Below are 22,517 nucleotides of genomic sequence, written 5' to 3' on the forward strand. Positions count from 1 at the left end.
TAAAACATGTCAAACAATTTTTATAGTACATTTTGAAAATATTTTTCTTTCTTATACTTTCCTAAGATCATGGGTTCACCTTTTCATATTCTCCTAGAATGTAGTTCCCTTTTTCCCATAATCTTCTAATTCATAATATTTAATAGACTGTCAAAATGTCATACATAGGTACCACTACCTCTCATAATTTTCAGCTTTCAGTTCCTTTAGTTTTTTTAATATGTAAAATTTAAGTTATACACTGTTAATTTTCTAAGCTTAAAATTCTGTCATGTCTACTTAAAATGAAAGTCTTGCTTAAATGTTATTTAGCCATGACTCCAGTCCTGGAAAAAAAAATGTATACACACACACGTATATATAATTAGACCATTTACACACAAACACATTAATATCCATGTTAAATATACTCAACTCACAATATTAAAGCTATATCTTTCAAAAGGAAAGCTAACAGGGTAAATGGTCCTTAGGAGTCAGAAATCTTAACCCTGTTCCTTTCATCACAGAACACCTTCTGAGGTTTATAAAACTGCCAGCTACTCAGCAGATGTTTTCCATACCCCTGGGAGACTGAGACCCCTAAGAGACATTAGGTCCTCTCCTTTTTAACTGTCTAGAACAGTGTTTCTAAAACTTTTAATTCATAAGAACCACCTGGTGTCCTCAAATAAATGTTCCACCTGTAATGTGATGCTGATACTGGTGGTCATTGGATCAAACTTGGAATAGCATTGTTCTAGCACATTTATCTACTGTATTAGTGTATTTTGTACTTGGTATGTATTCAACACATTTCTTTATAATGACTATTAAACATATAGACAATGAATAATAACATTGTTTATGAAACAGTGCATTCATTGTAGGCAGTGAGGAGTCACTGAAGATCTTGATTGTGACATATTTGTTTTAGGTAGATCATTTTCATGTGGCAAAATGGTCAGGAAAGAAGAGAAAAATCTATTTTGAGTAACTGCAAGATATGGGATATTGACCCTGAAATGCATGTGATGTATGTCCAACATTTCTTTAGTTATAACATATGTGACTTTCTAGTGACTTGTTCATTGAACACACTTCTCTACCCATCACATGCATTTCCTCCACATTTATGTTTAATAGTTCATTTCATCTCAGGATCACAGATTGCTCATTCTCTTCCTCAGGATACTTCCCGCCCTCTTTTCCTCTTTTTCATGAGAGGAAAAACTATGAAAGTGATACAGTTGTATCAAGAAAATGAAAAACTGGAATATTAAATGTAAAGGTCCTGAAAGGACACATAATTTTCTTTCATTTTTCTATCAGTTTTTTCATTTAAATTCTCTTAATAATAAAACATTTTTTCCAGAATATTTTTGAGCCTTCTAGTAAATCATTTAAACTGCAAACTTTTATTTTCCTAAGAAGCACATTTTTCTCATAAGAAGATTAAAGTAGAAGACTTACTTAAATCTAAACGTTGGTAAGAACTAATGTAATCTATTTTTATTTAGTTTTGTTTTATACTTCAAATATTAATTTAACAATACTATTATTTTTACTTCTTTTTTATTGCAAATAAACTTTTTTTTAAGGGAGCTCACCCATGTGTAAGTGGGGGAGGCGCAGAGGGAGAGAGAAAGAGAATGAATCTCAAGCAGGCTCCATGCCCAGTGTGGAACCCAACTCTGGGCTTGATCCCACAATCCTGGGATCGTGACCTGAGCTGAAATCAAGCGTCAGACGCTCAACGACTGAGCCATCCAGGCGCCTCTAAACGTCATTTCTAAACTGCATTATGACGTGCTTGAAATGAAACATTTGTTTTAAAGCCCTCAGTTACGCTTTTTGCATTTAGGAAGCTCCTATCCGCAGGATGCTAACCCTTTTTAAGATTAATCCGTTTACCATGCAGGAGCTAGGATTATCATATCTCCAGCCCACACCTGAGCTTTCGCTTGTGTGATGAACATTTGTATTTGGTTGACCTCCAAAGCTCCTCAGTCAAAATGTGACTGGATCTCTGTTCACTCCTCTCCCTGCAATCTGCCCACTCCTGTTCCTCCTCCTCTATTTTCTTTTATTTTTCTTTTTCTTTTAAGGTAAGCTTTACACCCAACATGGGGCTTGAACTCATGACCCTGAGATCAAGAGTCTTATGCTTTACCAACTGAGCCAGCCAGATGCCCCTCTCCTGTATTTTCTACCTCAGTCTTTATCATCTGAAATTTCCACTCAAATATGAGTAGTATCCTTAAATTTTTCCCTCTCCTTCCAAATCCAGTCGCCAATTTCTTAGCAAGTTTGTTTTCTTAATATCCATTTATCTGTTCAATTATCTCACTATTTTAGGTTTTTAGGGTTTAATGAGGTTATTCTACTTCACTTGGATGCCTACAGTAATGTCTAACTGGTCTTCCTGCCTCTAATTTGACACCCCTTCTTTGTTCCTTTTCCACACTAACGTTAGTGCAGGGTACCTGGGTGGCCTAGTCAGTTAAGCGTCCGACTTTTAATTTTGGCTTAGGTCATGATCTCACAGCCCTGTGATTGAGCCCCCATATCAGGCTCTGCGCTGGGCGTGAAGCCTGCTTAGGATTTTCTCTTCCTCTCTGCTGCTCCCCCAGCTCAGGCACGTGCGCATGCAAGCTCTCAAAAAAAGAAAGAAAAGGGGCACCTCGGTGGCTCAGTCGGTTAAGCGGCCGACTTCAGCTCAGGTCACGATATCGCGGTCTGTGAGTGCGAGCCCCGCGTCGGGCTCTGGGCTGATGGCTCAGAGCCTGGAGCCTGCTTCCGATTCTGTGTCTCCCTCTCTCTCTGCCCCTCCCCCGTTCATGCTCTGTCTCAAAAATAAATAAAACGTTAAAAAAAAAAAAAAGAAAAAGAAAAGATGTTGAAAAAACAAAATGTACACCTACATATATTATACTCCCACGTTTTCCCTTGGAAGAAATTCCAAATTTCTGGTGTGGCATTAGGACTTTATTGCAGTTGGCAAAAACAAAAATAAGAATTTTAGTTTAAGCCAAAGAATTTATTAGCCTTCAAAACTAAGAAGTCCAAGTATAAACCTACTTCTGCATGGCTAGTTCCAGAGCCTTGATATCTTCAGGGCTTTCTGTAGGTCAGTTCTGCTCTTCTCTTCATGTTTATTCTTTGTGTCTGCAGACAGTTTACTCCATACCTCCTGGGAGAATGCAGGGAGTGTCAAGTGACTTTATCTCCCTCACTCTAACCCAGACATATAGTCAATGGAGAAGTCCTAGGAAAGGTTCTGGTTAACTCAGCTTGAGTCATGGATTCAGTCTTGGGGTGTGGTGGTACAGGATCATCACCCAAAGCACACAGAACAGGAAAGAAGTGTTTTCTTAAAGAATTGAATGCTAGGCACACAGCATTCCACATAAGTCCACTATATCTGTCCACCTACCTTGCTTACCACTTACTTCCTAATGCTATGTATAATGAAGACGATAAGCCCATAGAGCCAAGAAACAATGAATCCAGAGCAGGACAGACACAAAATCACACCAAAGCATATCATAATCAAATTTTCAGCAAATAAAAAATAGAAGGGAACCTATTCAGTCTGATAAAAAGACATCTATGGAAAATGTACAGCTAAAATCACACCTAATGGTAGAAGACCAAAAACTTTCTCCTTGAAGTTGGGAACAAAATATGGATGTTTCTTTTCCACATTGTGGTTGGAGGTTCTGATCATTGCAACTTGGCAAACAAAAGAAATGTAAAAACGTATAAATTAGAAAAGCAGAAATAAATACATGGACAGGCAATTATATAGAAAATCCTATAGAATATACAGAAAATACTAGAACTAATAACTAGGAAAAAATGGTAGAACTAATAAGTTAGATCACAAGACACAAGGTCAACATACCAATTGCATTTCTATATACTAGCAACAATTAAAAATTTTTAAACACTCCTTTAAAATAGCATTTAAAAAACCAAAAGAAAGAAAAAATACCCCCTCTCTCTGCCTTAAAATAAGAGGGTCACCTGGCTGGCTCAGTCAAAAGAGCATGCGACTCGATTTCACAGTCATGAGTTTGAGCCCTAGGTTGGGTGTAGAGATTACAAAAAAAAAAAAATATATATATATATATATATATATATATATATATATATATATGCACACACACACACAATAAGACATTTTGACAAGATATGTGTAAGACCTGTGCAATGGAAACTATAAAACAGTGCTGGAAGAAAGTAAACCCCTAATGAGAAAGATAAAATGTTCATGGCTTGGGAGACTGAACTAATAACACATCAATTGATAGATCCAAAGCAATCCCAACCAGATTTCCAGAAAGCTTTGTAGAAATTGACAAACTGATCCTAAAGTTTATATGGGATTGAGAGATCCTAGGATAGCCAAAACAGTTTTGAAAAAATAAAATTGGAGGACATATTCCACTGATTTCAAGATGCTATTATTAAGTTACAGCAAGGTAATGATGTGGCATTGGTGTAAGGATTATACATATGAATCAATAGAACAAAATAAGCGTGCAGAAATACATGCACACGCTTGTACAGGCAACCAATTGTCAACAAAAGTGCCAAGGTAGTTCAGTGGGGGAAAGAACAGTCTAATGAATGGCACCAAAACAAATATCCACACGGAAACAAAACAAAACAAAACCCTCCATTCTTACCTTGTAACATATACAAAAATTAACTTGACATGCATCACAGATGTCAATTTAACAGGTAAGACTGAAACTTCTGGAAGAAACTAGTAAAAAAAAAAACAAAAAACGATCTTTGTGATCTTTGATTAGGTATGTTCTTAGGATGCAGAAAACCTGAATCAGAAAAAGTTGATAAATTGAAATTCATCAAAATTTAAGACATCTCTTCAAAAACCACATTAAGAAAATGAAAAGGTAACCCATACATTGGGATAAAATATTTGCAAATCACAGATCTGTTAAAGACAGATCTTTAACATTTGATCCTTGAACAACATGGGTTTGAACTGTAGGACTTCACTTTTACACAGATTTTTTTTCAATAAATATATTGGAAGATTTGGGGAAATCTGTGACAGTTTGAACAAATGCACAGATGAACTCCACAACCTAGATATAACCAAAAAAATGAAAAAAAGTATGCCATGAATGCATTAATATATGTAGATACTACTGTTTTAGCATTTACATAAAATGTACACAAATCTGTTATAAGAAGTTAAATTTTGCGGTGCTGTCTGGCTCAGTCGGAAGAGCATGTGACTTAAAACAAAAAATTTTTTTAAGAGAGTGAGTGCAAGTGGGAGAGAGGGGCTGAGGAAGAGAGAGAATTTCAGGCTGGTTCCACGCTCATCCCTGAGCCTGACTCGGGGCTTGATCCCACGAATCATAAGATCATGATCTGAGCAGAAATCAAGAGTCAGACACTCAACCAACTGAGCCACCCACTCTCCCTGAGCATGTGACTCTTGATCTCAGGGTCCTGAGTTCAAGCACATATTGGGTGTAGAGATAAATAAAAAATAAATAAATAAAAAAAATAAGTAAACTTTAAAGAAAAAGTTAAAATGTATCAAAACTTATACACACACTTAGACTGTGCATGACAAACACCATTTGTAGTCAAGATGTAAACAAACATAAAAGTGCAGTATTAAATCATAACTGCGTAAGATTAGCTGCAATACAAACTATACTGCTGTAATAATTTAGTAGCTCACCTGTGTCTACTGCAGTGAGCTCAAATGTTGCAAGTATCTGCTTAAAATGCCAAGTGATACTAATCATCATGTAAGCAATTGTCTCTCCAGTAAATTGCACAATGCAGTAAGAAAGATCTCTTATGGTTCTTGTGCATTTTTCATCATATTTAGTGCTATCCCATAAACCTTGAATAACACCAGGAGACCCATAGGAAATGCCTCCAGTGATGCTGAAAGGGCTCTCGAAGGAAATTCATGATATTATAAGAAAAAGTTGAATTGCGTGTTCTGTGTCATACAGTGAGGTCTGCAACTGTGGTTATGCACCATTTCAAGATAAATTAGTCCAGTGTAAGGACCACTGTAAAAAAAGAAAAGTCATGAAGCCAGCACTGCAGCTACACCAGCAGGCATGAAAACCTTGCATTTTTTGCAAAATACTTTTTTATCTCATTGAAAATGCAGCTTTTATTTGGGTGTGAGATTACTGTAAGAAAGGCATACCTTTGGACACATATGATTCAAGAAAAAGTGAAGTCATGGGGTATCTGGGTGGCTCAGTCGGTTAAATATCCCACTCTTGATTTCAGCTCAGGTCATGATCCCATGGTCATGATCTCATGGGATCGAGCCCCTTGTTGGGCTCTGCACTGATGGCACCAAGCCTGTTTGGGATTCTCTCTGCCCCTTCCTTGCTCTCTTTCTCTCTCTCTCAATTAGGGTGAATAAGTAAAGGTTAAAAAAAAAAAAGTGAAGTAGGGGCACCTAGTTGACTCAGTCAGTTAAGTGTTTGACTTCAGCTCAAGTCATGATCTTGCGGTTTGTGGGTTTGAGCCTAATTGGGCTCACTGCTGTCAGCATGGAGTCTGCTTCAGATCCTCTGTCCCCATCTCTCTCTGCCCCTCCCCCGCTCATCCCTTCCCCTCTCTCTCCTCTTTCCCTCTCAAAAATAAACATAAAAAAATACTCTTTATTTTAAAAAAGTGAAGTCATTATATGACAACTTAGAACAAAAGGAAACAACGACCTAAAGCTGGAGAATTTAACGCCAGCAAAAGATGGTTTGATAATTGTTTTAGCTTGTTTGCTTGCTTGCTTGCTTTCTGAGTGAGACAGCAAGTGGGGGAGGGGCAGAGAGCAAGGGAGACACAGAATCCAAAGCAGGCTCCAGGCTCTCAGCTGTCAGCACAGAGCCCAACATGGGGCTCGAACCCACGAATGGTGAGATCATGACATGAGCTGAAGTCAGATGCTTAACTGAGCTACCCAGGCGCCCCTGGTTTTATAAATCTAGAAAGTGGTTTGGCTTAAATATAAAGGTAGGGGTGCCTGACTGGCTCAGTCAGATGAGCATGTGACTCTTGGTCTTGTATAGTTCGAGCCTCAAGTTGGGATTACCTAACTTAAAATAAAACTTAAACATATATAATAGGGGAAGCAGCTTCTGCCAAGCAAGAGGCAGAGAGTTAACAGATTCCTGCCATTAAAATCATTGAGGAGAAAGGATATCTGCCTGAACAGGTGTTTAGTGTAGACACAAGTTCTTTATTCTGGAAAAAAAAAAATGCCACAAAGAACATTTGTTACTAAGGAAAAGAAGTGAACATGAGGATTTAAGATAGGAATGGATAGGTTAAATTCACTGTTTTGTGAAAATGCAACCAGGTTTATGATCAAGACTACACTCACATATAAAGTTGCTAATCCCTAGACTTGAAGGAAAAAGATAAACACTAGTTGCCAGTCTTTTATTTTTTTAAGTTTATTTATTTATTTTGAGAGAGACAGCAGGGCAGGGGCAGAGAGAGAGAGGGAATCCCAAACACAATCCACACTGTCAGTGCAGAGCCTGACGTGGGGCCTGAACTCATGAGCTATGAAATCATGACCTGAGCCAAAATCAAAAGTCAGATGCTTAACTGACTGAGCCACCCAGGTGCCTCTCCCAGTCTTTTCATTGTACAACATGAAAGTCTGGACAATAAGAACCCCTTTCCTGGATTGGTTCCATCGATACTTTGTCCCTGAAGTCAGGAAGTACTTTGCCAGTAAGGAACTGCCTTTTAAAGTTCTTTGGATATTGGACAATGCCCCTGGTCACCCAGAACTTCATGAGTTCAACATGGAAGGTGTCAAAGTGGTCTACTTGTCCCTAATCCCAACAACTCTAATTTAACCTCTAGATTAAGGGGGTCATAAGGACCCTTGAGGCTCATTACACATGGTATTCTATGGAAAGAATTATCAATACTTTGGCAGAGAAACCCAAGAGAACATCATGAAAGTCTGGGAGGATGCCCCCACTGAAGATGTTATTGTTGTTACAGAAAAAGCAGTGGAAGCCATCAAGCCCGAAACAATAAATTCCTGCCAGAGAAAACTGTCCAGATGTTGTGCCTAATTTCACAGGATCTCCAACAAAACCAATTAAGAAAATCATGAAAAATATTGGATATGGCAAAAAGGTGGGTGGTGAAAGTTTTCAAGATCTTGGAGAAATTCAAGCGCTAATAGATATCACACCAGAGGAATTAACTGAAAACAACTTGATAGAGAGGAATGCTTCTGAACCAGTGCCAGATTTTGAGGAAGACGTAAAAGAAGCAATGCTAGAAAACAAACTGACATTAAAGAATCAGGCAGGAAGGGTCTGATTATTCAAGACTGCTTTTGACTTCTTTTATGACACGGACCCTTCTAGGATATGGGCACAGAAACTAAAACAAACAGTGGAAGAAGAATCGGTGCCGTACAGAAATATTTTTAGAGAAATGATAAGAGCAAGAAGTCAGACAGAAATTACAAAGTATTTCCATAAAGTTACACGGAGTGTGCCTCCTCTCCCACCTCTCCTTCCACCTCTTCCATTTCTTTTGCCTCTGCCACACCCATGTCTCTGTGCAAGACCCGTCCCTCCTCCTCCTGCTCAGCCTACTCAACTCAACATGAAGACAAGGATGAAGACGTTTATGACGATCCATTCTCACTTGGCGAATAGCAAATAATAATCATCCCACACAGCTAATAAACATCTGCAGCATATGTGTGTGTTTTGTGAAGACCTAATAGCTGTGCAGTAAGAACTATGTGAGATGTCTTGTGTCAAGTTATTATCATCATCGCCGAAATATTCATTGTGTAGGACATTGTATACAAGATGTGTATGCAAGTGGGTAGCCTTTCCTTACACAGGCGTAAGGTGAGTGATATTTAATATACAATGGATAACGTGGTAATTTTCTTAGTGTTTTATAACTTGGCTTTCAAAAAATTACATTACCATACAGTATGCCTCTGTCTTGAAACTGGTGAAACTGTGTATCTGCCATTCAAGAAGAAGTAAAACAGCTCAATAAATTGGTTAAGGTATTCCCAAAATGATTGTATACTCACAGACCAACACTTATGAATTATTTTTGGACTCAGATATTGTGATCTGTGTTTTTCAATACAATTTTATATGGGATGGGCAATCCATCATGAACCTGCACGTCCCACGCCCTTGCAGGACATGCCAAGAATGCCCTGATTGCTCTTTGCCCAGGCCATTTTTTTTTTTAAGTTTATTTATTTTGAGAGAAAGAGAGTACATGGGAGGGGCAGAGAGAGAGAGGGAGAGAAAGAATCCCAAGCAGGATCCGCATTGTCAGCACAGAGCCCAATGCAGGGCTTGAACTCACAATTGTGAGATCACAACCTGAGTGGAAACCAAGAGTCTAATGCTTAACTGACTGAGCCACCCAGGTGCCCCATCCTTTTTTTTTTTTTTTTTTTTTTTAGAGACAGAGCAGGGGAGGGGCAGAGAGAGAGAATCCCAAGAAGTCTCTGTGCTGTCAGCTCAGAGCCTGAAGCAGGGCTTAAGCTCATAAGCCATGAGATCACGACCTGGGCTGAAATCAAGAGTTGGACTCTTAACTGACTGAGCTACCCATGTGCCCCTACCCAGGCTATGTCTGAGGGTTGTGTTTGCTGATGTAATGAGTTGGCCTACTTGCCACTCACTATAAAATGGGAAGTCTCCCAGCTCAACATTCCTCTCCTATAACACAACACATTTCATCCTTCTAGCTACCTGTATTGCCCTGTGAGAATTGGGAGGTATGGGGAACCTCATGGACATTATACTGACACTTTTGCTTACTGCTTTTGCCTTGAGAAAGTCTCTGACTCCAGGAGTCTTATGGGTTTTTCCAGTCTTCATGAAATAGTAACAGAAGAGTTTGTTAGCTTGTATATTGGGTAAAATCCCAAACTCTTCACAGACTCTGACAAATAACTTCTGACGACCATGAATGTTGGTGATGAGGCATTACTAAGTGTTCCGCTAATAACTCAGGAATTTTCTGCCGAGGTGTGGACAGCCACTGCACGTTTTGAAGCACAGGCACGGGTAACTACCACCACCTGTCTGACACCTGTTGTAAAAGTCATCCCATGGGGTGCCTGAGTGGCTCAGTCGGTTAAGTGTCTGGCTTTTGATTTTGGTTTTTGAGTTCGAGCCCCACATTAGGCTCTGTGCTGACAGGATGGAGCCTGCTTGGGATTCTCCCTCCCTCTTTCTCTCTACCCCTTTTCTGCCCAAGCTCACATTCACTCTCTCAAAATAAATAAACTTTAAAAAAATTATAGAAAATAAAAATTAAAAAGTCATCCCAGTTTTAAGATGGCAAAATGGGAAGTGCATCTTAGGATGGATGAAATATGGTACTTACTATATAGATATTTTTTGTTTATTTATGATCTGTTCTTCAGCATCTTGATAGCAACCTGACTTGGGGTATCTCATTATTAGGGTACTTGATATAATGAATTTTTAAATCTATCCATTTTCTCTTTCACTTTCCTAACAGGTACCCAATTTCATGAAGCTACCTTCCCTTCCCCAACACAGACCAGACTAGATCCTCACAGCTAAAAGCCAATCCAGATAACTCACCCACGTTCACAGTGTTTGTGAGCCATGAAATCTGAAAATGTTATATTCAGGGCATGTGACTCAATTTAGGTTAATGAGATACGAGGAGAAGTGGTCTTATGGGAAAGAAACATCTTCCTTCTTCTGATGAATCTATCAAAAGAGATGTTCTCCCAGTCAGGATAACTAGGTCAGTGGTATGCTAAAGCCACTGGTACTGGTTTTAGAGAGCTAATTGTTGTATTTTCAGGAAATTCATGAGCCAGTTGATGTCAGGCTTTAACTTGATATCAGTCATGGTAGAAAAATTTTCTGTACAAAAATTGGCAAATGCCACACATCATGGCTTCTTCCCCACCCACTAAAGCAGGTTAAATATTTACCAACATACCACTGCCTTAAGTCCTACTGGGTCCAGTTAGTTAGCTGAGATGGGGCAATGTGGGAGGGCAGGCTTGACTGCTTAGGTCCATCTTAGCAGTGTGGAGAACAGCCGCACCCATAGGAGGCCTCGTATTTACAATCTGCCTCAAGGAGCTCACTTTACATTTCCTGAATGTGTCCTACATTTACTCCATATGATGGAATGAACCTGAGCCTGAAACTGGGAACCCGGAGATTTTAAGGAGATTCTCCTTTGTAGCAGCAGCTACCCCTCCCTCTATTAGGGGCAGCTTGCCATTTTGACCACATGCTTGCATCAGCTGATAACCTTTCAGGGCTATGAGAAGCCTCATCAGAACATCTGGGAAAAAGTGGGGCGCCTGGGTGGCTCAGTTGGTTTAGGCATCTGACACCAGCTCAGGTCATGGTTCATGGGTTTGAGCCCCGCTTCGGGCTCTATATGCTGACATCTCGGAGCCTGGAGGCTGCTTTGGATTCTGTCTGTCTCTCCCGCTCTCTCAAAAATAAATAAAACATTAAAAAAAAGAGAGAGAATATCTGAGAAAAAGATACTTTTCACCCTCAGATTAATCAAATAGTTTGTCTTCTTAGTCCCCTTAAAAATTAATAAAGAGGGGCGCCTGGGTGGCTCAGTCGGTTGAGCATCTGACTTCAGCTCAGGTCATGATCTAGCGGTCTGTGAATTTGAGCACCACATCAGGCATTGTGCTGACAGCTCAGAGTCTGGAGCTTGCTTTGCATTCTGTGTCCCCCTCTCTGTCTGCCCCTTCCCTGCTCATGCTCTGTCTCTCTCTCTCTCTCTGACAAAAATAAAAAAAATTTTTTTATAATTTTTTTTGTTCCTCCTTGCTTTTATTTTTTATTTTTTATTTTTTTTAACGTTTATTTATTTTTGAGACAGAGAGAGACAGAGCATGAACAGGGGAGGGTCAGAGAGAGGGAGACACAGAATCCGAAACAGGCTCCAGGCTCTGAGCAGTCAGCACAGAGCCCGACACAGGGCTGGCTCGAACTCACGGACCGTGAGATCACGACCTGAGCCGAAGTCGGATGCTTAACCAACCGAGCCACCCAGGCGCCCCAAAATTTTTTTTTTAATTAATAAAGAAAAAAGAAAGAAAACCACCCCCAAAAACCTGAACTCATGATCTTTCTCCACTTTCCTATCAAAATCCTCCTCATCCTTTAAAGGTGAATCTGGGAGCTGATAAATCTCTTTTTTATTTTAGTCAGAATTTTTTATTTGAATAGTAGCTTTTAGTATATGATTTTTATTTTCATTTTATGTATGTATGTATGTATGTATGTATGTATGTATGTATGTAATCTCTGCACCCAGTGTGGGACTCAAACTCATGACCTCAAGACCAAGAGTCACATGCTACTGACTGAGTCATCCAGGCACCCCAATGTATGATTTTTAAAAAACTGATTTTAATTGAAATAACATACAGAATAGTACACAAATCACAGATAAGTTTTCTCAAAGTGAACACACTTGTTTACCACCCGGTGAAGATATAAAACCTTATCTAAAAGCATGTATATTCTTTCCTATGTTCTGTCTTGGTGGCCAGGGAATTTAGGCCCAGCCTTACTTTTGGACTTACTTTTTTCCCTCTGTGTGGGATGTCCTTTCCCTTTTGATGGGTTTTCGGAAAATAGAAATAAGAACTCCAGTTTTTCTTTAAACAAGAGGAGAATTTAGGACTTGAAATTAAAACGATGCATGTTGCAACAGAACTGTTACACGTCTATAGATAAAGACCAAACAGCAGCTGGGTAAACTATCAAGGGATCCCCGCACAGTCCACCTATCAGGTTACACAGTTGAGGGGCTTGTTCTGAAGTAGAGCCTCAGAAGACAAATCAGAGGCTGAGTCCCCATTACTGAGAGGACATATGGACCCACAGTACTTGCTATGAGAAAGTCTTCTGTCTCTGACAACTCTAACCAATGCTGTGATTCAGTTTAATAGTTTTTGTTGAACTGGAAGACTGTCAAAATGGCTTCCGGACAATTGTCTGTCCAAGTACATGTCAAGTCAATGGGAAGCATACTTAAAGTATAAAATGGCCGCATGTCAGGTGACAGGGAAAATCCACGATTAGCTATTGCTACTGCAATCCTGCAACTCACCTTGTCACAGTGATTAGTCTATGAATGACACTTAAATAAAGCCTAAACCAATCAATGCTTTTTTTTTTCTTTCTTTTTTTTTAGGACTAGTGATTGAGTCAAAGTGGATGCGTGACTTAAATTGTTCCAATTGGAGTGAAGCACAGGTTGGGGAAATAGATTTTTTTTTTCCAGGATGGTGCGGTGTGATAGTGTAAGACCTGAGACATCTGTAGCCTTTTGCTACCATAGCAGAAATTATATTTTTAAAGAATATTTGGGGAAGTAATTTTATATTCATTAAAGTATTATTGCCTTACATATTATAGCAGGGTTCTGAGAAAGAAGCACTAGAAAATGTGTGTGTGTGTATGTGTGTGTATGTGGTATATTTTTACAGGAATTTGATATTATGCAATCAAGAGAACTGATTTAAGCAGTCTCTGTAAGGCTCTTTCTTTGTGTCAGATGTGGAGCTTGAATTCATAGAGCAGTCAGGCAGCATGGGAAGATGGCTGCAAAATCTAAGACAGGACACGTTGGGCCCTACAAGCATGAGCTGGAGATCAGGAGGATGGACCAAAATCCATGTTAGTAGTTGTTGCTTCTGACTTTGGTGGTACTGATGTCCTGCAGAAGCCGAGGCCTTCTTCAGGGAGCTAAATACTTATACCTGGCCCAGGAGTTGGAGACTTTGAAAGAGGATCCAAGGGAAGTTACAGCAGCTGCAAAGCCAGCAGGTAAGGGACCAGACATGTGAGCTACAAGGTAGCTGCTTCACTTCTGCCCTTGAAATCTCCCATAAGAATCTCCCTTGTGGTCTACTCTAGCTAGAATCATACAGGGAAGGGATTCAGCCTAGCCACCTTGACACAGTGAAAAGCCAGTGCACTACCCATTCATTGAATCAGTGGCATTCACTTCTTTATATAGAAGATAGATACCACCTAAAGCAAAGTTTTCATTTTCAGCTTCAAGTCTCCAAGTAAAATTATCATTTGATTCTTTAACAAGACAACTGTCTGAACAGTTCAGCTTTATTCACAAAAGTGTATTCTAAATTTCTTGTTAAATATCAAAGTCAAAACATTAAAGTCTGAATATGGCATTTTTCCATATGCCACAATGCAGGAGCAATCCAGAGAAGAGTCAGAATATGTGTAAGAGGAGTCCTATCTGGAGAAGAAGAAGAAGAAGGTGGAGGAGGAGGAGAAGAATGAGAAGGAGAAGGAGAAAGAGAAGGAGAAGAAGGAGGAGGAGGAGGAGGAGGAGGAGGAGGAGGAGAAGGGGAAAGTCCTCTGACTCAGTGGAAACAAGGAATCAGATATGCATGTATTTCAAGATAAAAATCTCATGAGCATGGGGTTGAGGATAAAGTTGAAAGTAGAGTAGATTTTCTGTCATTGGAAAAGACAATATGGGTGTGATCCCACCAGAATAAAACATGGTAATGTGATAGGGAAAGGAAAGACCTGCTCTCAGCTTTTTTGTCAAATTCAAAGCATATAACTCACATGCTCTGGGGAAGTTGAGAACAAGAGCATCCATTTTAAAGGCACAGAATGGAAAGGCAAAGGACGTGGCTGAACCTCGGTGGGCAATGTTGCATCCTCAAGGGAGAAAGAGGCTTCGCAGCTGAGCCACAGTAGATACCAGTGCAAGAGATCAGAAGCAAGTATCAAACATCCTGAAACAGTGATGGGTAAAAATACAGAAAACAAAGTTTGAACACAAGCACTCTCTCCCCCATTGCCTTTAGGGCACATAGCCTCTCCTACCACTATCACTATGAGTCTACTCTGTAAGTTATGTAGAATGAGAAGAAAATCCACAAGGTACAATATTTATTTGAAATTCTTACCAAAGAAGTGGAAGTATTATTAATTGTCAAGGCAAAGACATTCCCTGCTACACACTGGAGTGGAGGCTCATAAAAAATATTCAGTTATAGAAAAAAAATGATAAACTACATTTTCCTTATAGAATGGTAAATTTGCCATCTTCTCACTGTACCACAAAAGAAGCCAGACTGAAGACAAAGGGCAGAGCAAAGAGAATCAGGGAAAAATAGAACCAGAGCCTTGCCTCATCAAACTTGCAAGAAACCTGCTGACCCCCTGCATTAATAAGCCAAATGTGTTGTTTGGCTTCTTTTATTGTTAAATTCTGTAAGGTTCTCTGTTACCTTAAGTAACCTTAAATTACCTCTGTTACCTTAAGTAACCTTACTTAAGGTCTTAAAAATCTTGCTTAAAGGTAAGCATTTTTTTTTTTTAAGTAGACTCCACACCCAGCACAGAGCCCAGTGTGGGACTTGAACTCACAACCCTGAAATCAAGACCTCAGCTGACATCAACAGTCAGACACTTAACCAACTGAGCCACCCAGATGCCCCTAAAGGTAGGCAGTTTAAATCAGCCAGTAACATCCAAACCTGGTCTTAATCACCATAACACATACGTGTAGCTCAACTGTCATTCCCTCTGCCAAACCTGCAACTATTTGCTACTCAAAGTGTGGTCCCAGGACCTGGAGTATGACATCACCTGGAAGCTTGTTAAGAAAGCACATGTCAAGGTCTCACCCACCCCTTCAGTCAGTTAAGTGTCTGACTCTTGATTTTGACTCAGGTCATGATCTCACAGTTCATGGGATCAAGCCCCATGATGGGCTGTGCGCTAACAGTGAGGAGCCTGCTTGTGATTCTCTCTCTCTCCCTCTCTCTCTGCCCCTCCCCTGCTCTCTTTCTCTTTCAAAAATAAATAAACTTAAAAAAATAAAAAAGGTCTCACCCACCCCAAGCCTACTGAATCAGAATCTGCATTTTAATAAGAGTCTCAAGTGATTCATATGTACCTTAAATTTTGAGTCATTCTTTTCTTTGGATTCTTACAGCATGTTCCTTTTTCATTGCTAGTTAAATATTCATCTGTCTCCTCACCAAACCTGTGATAACTTTGAAGGCAGGAAATGTGTATTATTATTTTTTAAATCTAACTACTTGTGATAATTGTCCACCAAATTAATTGTCCGTAATAATTATTGTCCACCAAAACATTCCTTCAGTATTACTGGGTACATTGCTAATCTACATTTCCCAGACTCCCTTGAAATGTCCACATGATCATGTTCTGTCTAATGCAGCGTATACAGAAATATTGTGTACTACTTCTGGGCTCAGATCTTAAGACTGTGGACATACTTTCTCATTTTCCCCTTCCCTTGGCTGGAATCCACTAAGACCCAGTTTGATTAGGCAACAAGACAGTGGAGGATGCCAGAGCAAGTATCTTGGGGCAAACTGAATCTCTGAATAAATGTATGGATGAGAGCTACTGCTCGAGACTGAATCATGCACCTTGTAATAGTTACATAGATATAAACATATCTGTTCTTTAGGCTGCTGGTTTACTGTAGGGCTCTTTGACATGGTAGCCTATTCTTATTCTAAATAATTCATCACCTTTATAATAGACCTCAGTTTAAAATGATTCCCCTTGTGGTGAAATAATGGCCTCAAATACACACAAATAAGCCCTCAGCAGCCATTTCTGTTCTATGTGATCCTAGCCATAGCTAACTGATCCAGGAGTGGATCCCTTCCCCACTGCACTGTTTGCACTTTCCCTCCAAGAGATTTGCAATTGTGAACTGAGAATGACTGGAGCTGAGTCATGTTAGTGGAAAGGCTTTAGAGCTGTACTGTACAATACAGGAGCCACTAGCCACATTTGTTGTTTGAATTTAATTAAAATAAAATAAAAAAAAAATCAGTGTCTCAGTTGTACTTAGTTGCATTTCAGTACTCACTACATTGTGGCTAACGGCTACCATATTGGACAGGACATAGAACCTTTTCACCATTACAGAAATTTCTTTTTTTTTAATGTTTATTTATTTATTATTGAGAGAGAGAGAGAGCACAAGTGGGGGGAGGAATAGAGAGAGGGAGACACAGAATCTCCAGCCTCTGAGCTGTCAGCGTAGAGCCTGACATGGAGTTTAAACCCACAAACCTTGAGATCATGACCTGAGTTGAAGTCAGACGCTCAAGCAACTGAGCCACCAAGGTGCCCCATCACCATTACAGAAATTTCTACTGGAGAGCACCGTTCTACAGAGAATGTCTACAATCTTTCCTGGTTGTTGAAACCATTCCTTAGATTCTGTGGGATACACCAGAATCTCAATAAATTCCTTCTCTTGCTCAAGCTCAGATTTGATGTTATTATCTGCTACCAAAAGGATTTCAGTTGTTATATATCTGGCACTGTAACTACAAAACACCAAAACTTGGGCTGTGGGAATGCTCAGGCTTATTTTTATTTGACCTTACTCAGATTTTCACACGGTTGTCTATTCCTTCTTAGATTCATCCTTCCTAGGCTTTCATGACACCACTCTCACCTCTCTGACATTCTCGTAAGAATTGGTGTTGTCCATTGAACTCTTATTTATCATTATAGGTTAAAGGGAGGCAATCCTTAAAAAGTTCAGGTAAGGCTGAAAGAGATACTGATGCTTAGATTACATATTCTATATCTACAGCACTTCCATTGGGCTTCTGAACCATGTATCTAATTGTTCACTAGATAGTTCCACCTTGAATTCCAAAGGCACCACAAAATGGAAGTGCTTCAAACTGAGCTCTTCCCTGTTTAAGACCTATCTTAAGTATTTCTGACTTCCTCATATCTCAGGTAGAGAAAATGCACTGAGTATACTGCTATCATGGAGTTTATTACTACACTGTAATTTAAGTGTTGATGAGTCTCTTCTGAACTAGGGACATTGTCTTCCCCTCTTTATACCTACCATAGTGTATGACCCATAATAGGCATTCAATAATTTTTTGTTTTAGCAAATTGTAGTCATTTCCATAAATTTTAAGTAATGAATGTGTAGAAAGTCAACCTCAGAATTAAACCAATACCTGTAGGTCTGATGGCCATACAGCAAAATCAGCCACTGCTATCCCATTATTGTCACACCTAAGGTCTAGAAATGGGAACACAGCAGATTGTGGGACTAGGTTAGAATTTCTTAGTTCTCAAATTTTTCTGCTGGAGATTTTTTTTTTTTTTTTGGTGCTAACTGGAGCAAGATTTATATAAGGTGTTTGTTACTTTAGGTGGACTTGAACCTCCGTTCTATAATCTTTGAGATAAATGGTGCTGAGTTGCCAGTATCTCCTCTGCCACTTATCCTACACAGAGACACAGGGATGGCTGTGGTTTCTGAAGTTGCGAGAAGACTTCCTGCTCTGCATCCTTTGTGAAGATAAACCAAACTCACAGCTCTCTGAGAGGGCTGGGTGATCTACTCAATAAAACATACCAAGCCTAGACAAGGGGTAGCAAGCCAAAATGCCTTAAAAGACCAAGCCCATCACCTTATGCAGTCAGCTGCCCAGTAGGAAGCATGAGAAGGACAGTGATTTGTGTATGGCAGTAAATTTAAGAATCCTTCTTGGTGGCTTCATCTAAAAGGCTCAGTGAACAAGCAGTCTGTGATGGTCAGTGGGGTCACATTTGGCCTTCGGTTCCCCAGACTGTAGGCTGAGAATAAGAGAAAATTTGAGGATGAAGTGCACTGTCAGTTCAAATACTGCTAAAGCACACATGGAAATGTGAGAGTGTCCGCAGGACAGTGGAAGGAGGCCACATCTGACAGGGCAAGGGAGCGAACAGCCTATAGCATTTATAGAGAGCAACCATAGAAACCTATTAAGAATATGGTAGGAACCACTGGAAAAACATCCATAATCAATTTTGGGCTGGGATCTGGGACTTACGCCTCTAGAGGTTCAGAGATGGCATGGTGCCCGACACACAGAAGGTAGATGTGCTTAATTCTTTTTTTAAAATTTAAAGTTTATTTATTTAGAGAAAGAAGGAGAGGGAGAGTGAGCAGGGAGGGGCAGAGAGAGAGGGACACAGAATCCCAAGAAGTCTCTGCACTGCCAGCACAGAGCTGGATGTGGGGCTCGAACCCATGAAACATGAGATGATGACTTGAGTCGAAATCAAGAGTCAGACACTCAATCGACTGAGCCACTGAGCCATGTTAATGATATGTCACCCTTCTATTGTGAAATAGATTTTAGTGATTAAACTAAAACAACAACAACAAAAACCCAGGCCCATGACTTAAAGCAACCATTTAGCTACTATCCAGTGCTATGGTAGAAGTAGCTACGGTAGAGAGGCAGCTATGTTCAGTTGTTCAGGAACCCTGAATTTTTTTGTTACAGAAAACTAGATGGAAAAAGAAAGAAGCCTCAGTTCTTTTCACTGCCACAGTAAAGAATTGCAGGCAGCGAAAGGAAAGCAGAACAAAGTTTTATTAAAGTACACTCCAAGGGAGAAGGGGGGCAAGAGACAAAGGGGCTTGGAAACTCCAGGATGTGGGCTTATATAGTTTTTTTTTTCTTTTGGGTGGGTCCTAGGGTGGCAAAATTTGAGTGGCAGGTCTGAATTATATAATAATTAGCCAACTACTGCATGTCCTTTCCCAAACTGTATTCAAAATACCTGCAAGGGGTAGGAAACCACATTATTTCCATTCTGGAGACACAGGTCAAATAAGAACAACCCAGTGTTTTTTGCACAAGTGCAGCTGGGACTACACATTTCCCTCTTCCTCTGCCAGGATGCTATACCACTGACGGACTACTAGATGGGCGGAACATGATGCTCCCTGGGTGGTCCTCTGTTGGGGCTCTCGGTCAGGACGTCTAAGGTCCATCCTCCCGTTGTGCATGCCTAGCTTTCTGCCTAAGGCTTCCATCTTGTGTTTCCACCGTCTTCTTTGCTTTCAAAAAGCAGAGGTCAAAAGAGAGAGAGTTTAGAAAAGGCACAAATGGGGGCACCTGGGTGGCTCAGTCGGTTGGGCGTCCGACTTCGGCTCAGGTCATGATCTCGCAGTCCGTGAGTTCGAGCCCCATGTCGGGCTCTGTGCTGACAGCTCAGAGCCTGGAGCCTGTTTCGGATCTGACTTCCCCCATTCATGCTCTGTCTCTCTCTCTGTCTCAAGAATGAATAAACGTTAAAAAAAAATTAAAAAAAAAAAGAAAAGGCACAAATGCCCTTCACTGCCTTGTTCTTAAAATAACACGCATCCCTGACACACATATTGGCAAGAAATAGCCACATGGCTGCATCTAGATACAAAGGGGCCCAGACACATGGTCCTTGTGTGCTGAGGAAAAAGAAGAGCCATGCACAGTGGTATTCAGTAGCAAATTTCACAGGCCTATCAAGGCATTTTCCTAAATAATGGGGGTGTCGTCTAGAAATAAATTCTCATCTCAGATGGCAAGAAAACTAATTCTTTATATGTTACATTGGAAGACATTCCATACTCTGAAATCAAAAAATATTCAACAATATTTTATCTAGTTATTTCATGATTTCATTTTTTGTATACCCCTGAAAAATATTTTGGGGTGCAGTGCAGAGCAAGCTTCATTCCAAAGAAGTGGCTTAGTTGCATTGACCCATGGAGATTTGGGGAGTGTTTGTTATAGGAGATATTGTACTCTGGCCACAATGAAGTTATAGGACTTAGATGGATCTAAGAGAAATATTTAAGCTGTTCTGTGTTAATATTAATTTGGTGTTTGTAGAAAAAGATGTGGATTAGAGGAGAGGGAAGAGCTAGCTCTACATAGGAGATGGTCCATCAAAACAGAGGCAAGAAAGTCTTAAGAAAAAGGACGCCTTTTTATTTTATTTTATTTTTTAATGAAATTTATTGTCAAATTGGTTTCCATACAACACCCAGTGCTCATCCCAACAGGTGCCCTCCTCAATGCCCATCACCCACTTCCCCCCCCCCACCCCTCATCAACCCTCAGTTTATTCCCAGTTTTTTAGAGTCTTTTATGGTTTGCCTCCCTCCCTCTCTAACTTTTTTTTTTTCCCTTCGCTTCCCCCATGGTCTTCTGTTAAGTTTCTCCGGATCCACCTAAGAGTGAAAACATATGGTATATATCTTTCTCTGTATGACTTCACTTAGCATCACACTCTCCAGTTCCATCCATGTTGCTACAAAAGGCCATATTTCATTCTTTCTCATTGCCACGTAGTATTCCATTGTGTATATAAACCACAATTTCTTTAAGGGATGTCTTTAAAAAAATTTTTTTTTAATTTTATTTGATTTAGAGAGAGAGTGAGTGGGTGTGGGTAGGAGAGGGGCAGAGAAAGAATCCCAAGCAGGCTTAGCCTCTCAGTGTAAGCCCGATGTGGGACTTGATCTCATGATCTTGAAATCATGACCTGAGATGAAACCAAGAGTCCAACGCTTAACGGACTGAGCCATCCAGGCACACCAAGAAAAGGGACATCTTAACATGGAATATTGTCACACAGTTTTCCCCCAAACTCTCAAAGTCCCTACACAACATTGTCATATATGATAATTAGTAATAAATTACAGAAAAATCCAAGCCCACAGAATGTACACCAAGAGTGAATCATAATGTAAACTATAGACTCTGAATGATGATGATGCGTCAGTGTAGGTTCATTAATTGTAACAAATGTACCAATCTGGTGAGGGATGTTAATAATGGGTGAGAGGCTATGCTTTTGTGGGGGCAGGGGGTCACATGGGAACTCTCTGTTCTTGTCCTTCCTTTTTGTTGTGACCCTTAAACTGTTCTAAAAAAACTAAAGCCATGAGATGGTAGTATGATCATTAAATTGAACTAATTCAATGGAAGTGGAGCCTAAGAAAATGAATTTCTAGATGTGTGGTTTTATTTTGGTTTTAAGTATAGTGGGGGCACCTGGGTGGCTCAGTCCATTAAGCATCCAACTCTTGGTTTCAGCTCAGGTCATGATCTCACAGTTGTGAGATCAAGTAACCCCTTCCCCAAACCCCAGGTCAAGGTTTCCCCAAGCCCTGCATCAGGCTCTGTACACTGAGCATGGAGCTTGCTTGGGGTTTTCTCTTCTCCCCTCTCTCTGCCTCTCCCCTGCTCGTGCTTCTGTGCTCTCTCTCAAAATAAATAAATAAACCTTAAAAAAAAAGAATGGTGACAGGAGCTGAAACTTGGTTTAAATGAGGATAAGAATCATGAAAACCTTATCAAATAGATTTAGTTATTTCACATTCTCATGTAACTTACATCAACAAAATTAAACGGTAAATGGCAGACTTGCTCCATTTGGCAGAATAATTACTTAATTCTCATAAGTAATTATTTAGAATAACAAAAACTTGAACGTTGCAATTGAACAAATGGTCAAGGAATATAAAGAGGCAATTCAAAAAAGAAATTGGACAAATGGATAAATATTTGAAAAATGTTCAATCTCACTAGAAATCAAAAATATATGATAAGATAATGAGTTAGCACTGTCACCTGTTTGAAGAAG

The sequence above is a fragment of the Lynx rufus genome, unplaced genomic scaffold (genome assembly GCF_022079265.1).
Source record: "Lynx rufus isolate CCGP_SWC_20201006 ecotype Redwood Valley unplaced genomic scaffold, mLynRuf1.p SCAF_1, whole genome shotgun sequence".
Classification (NCBI taxonomy): domain Eukaryota; kingdom Metazoa; phylum Chordata; class Mammalia; order Carnivora; family Felidae; genus Lynx; species Lynx rufus.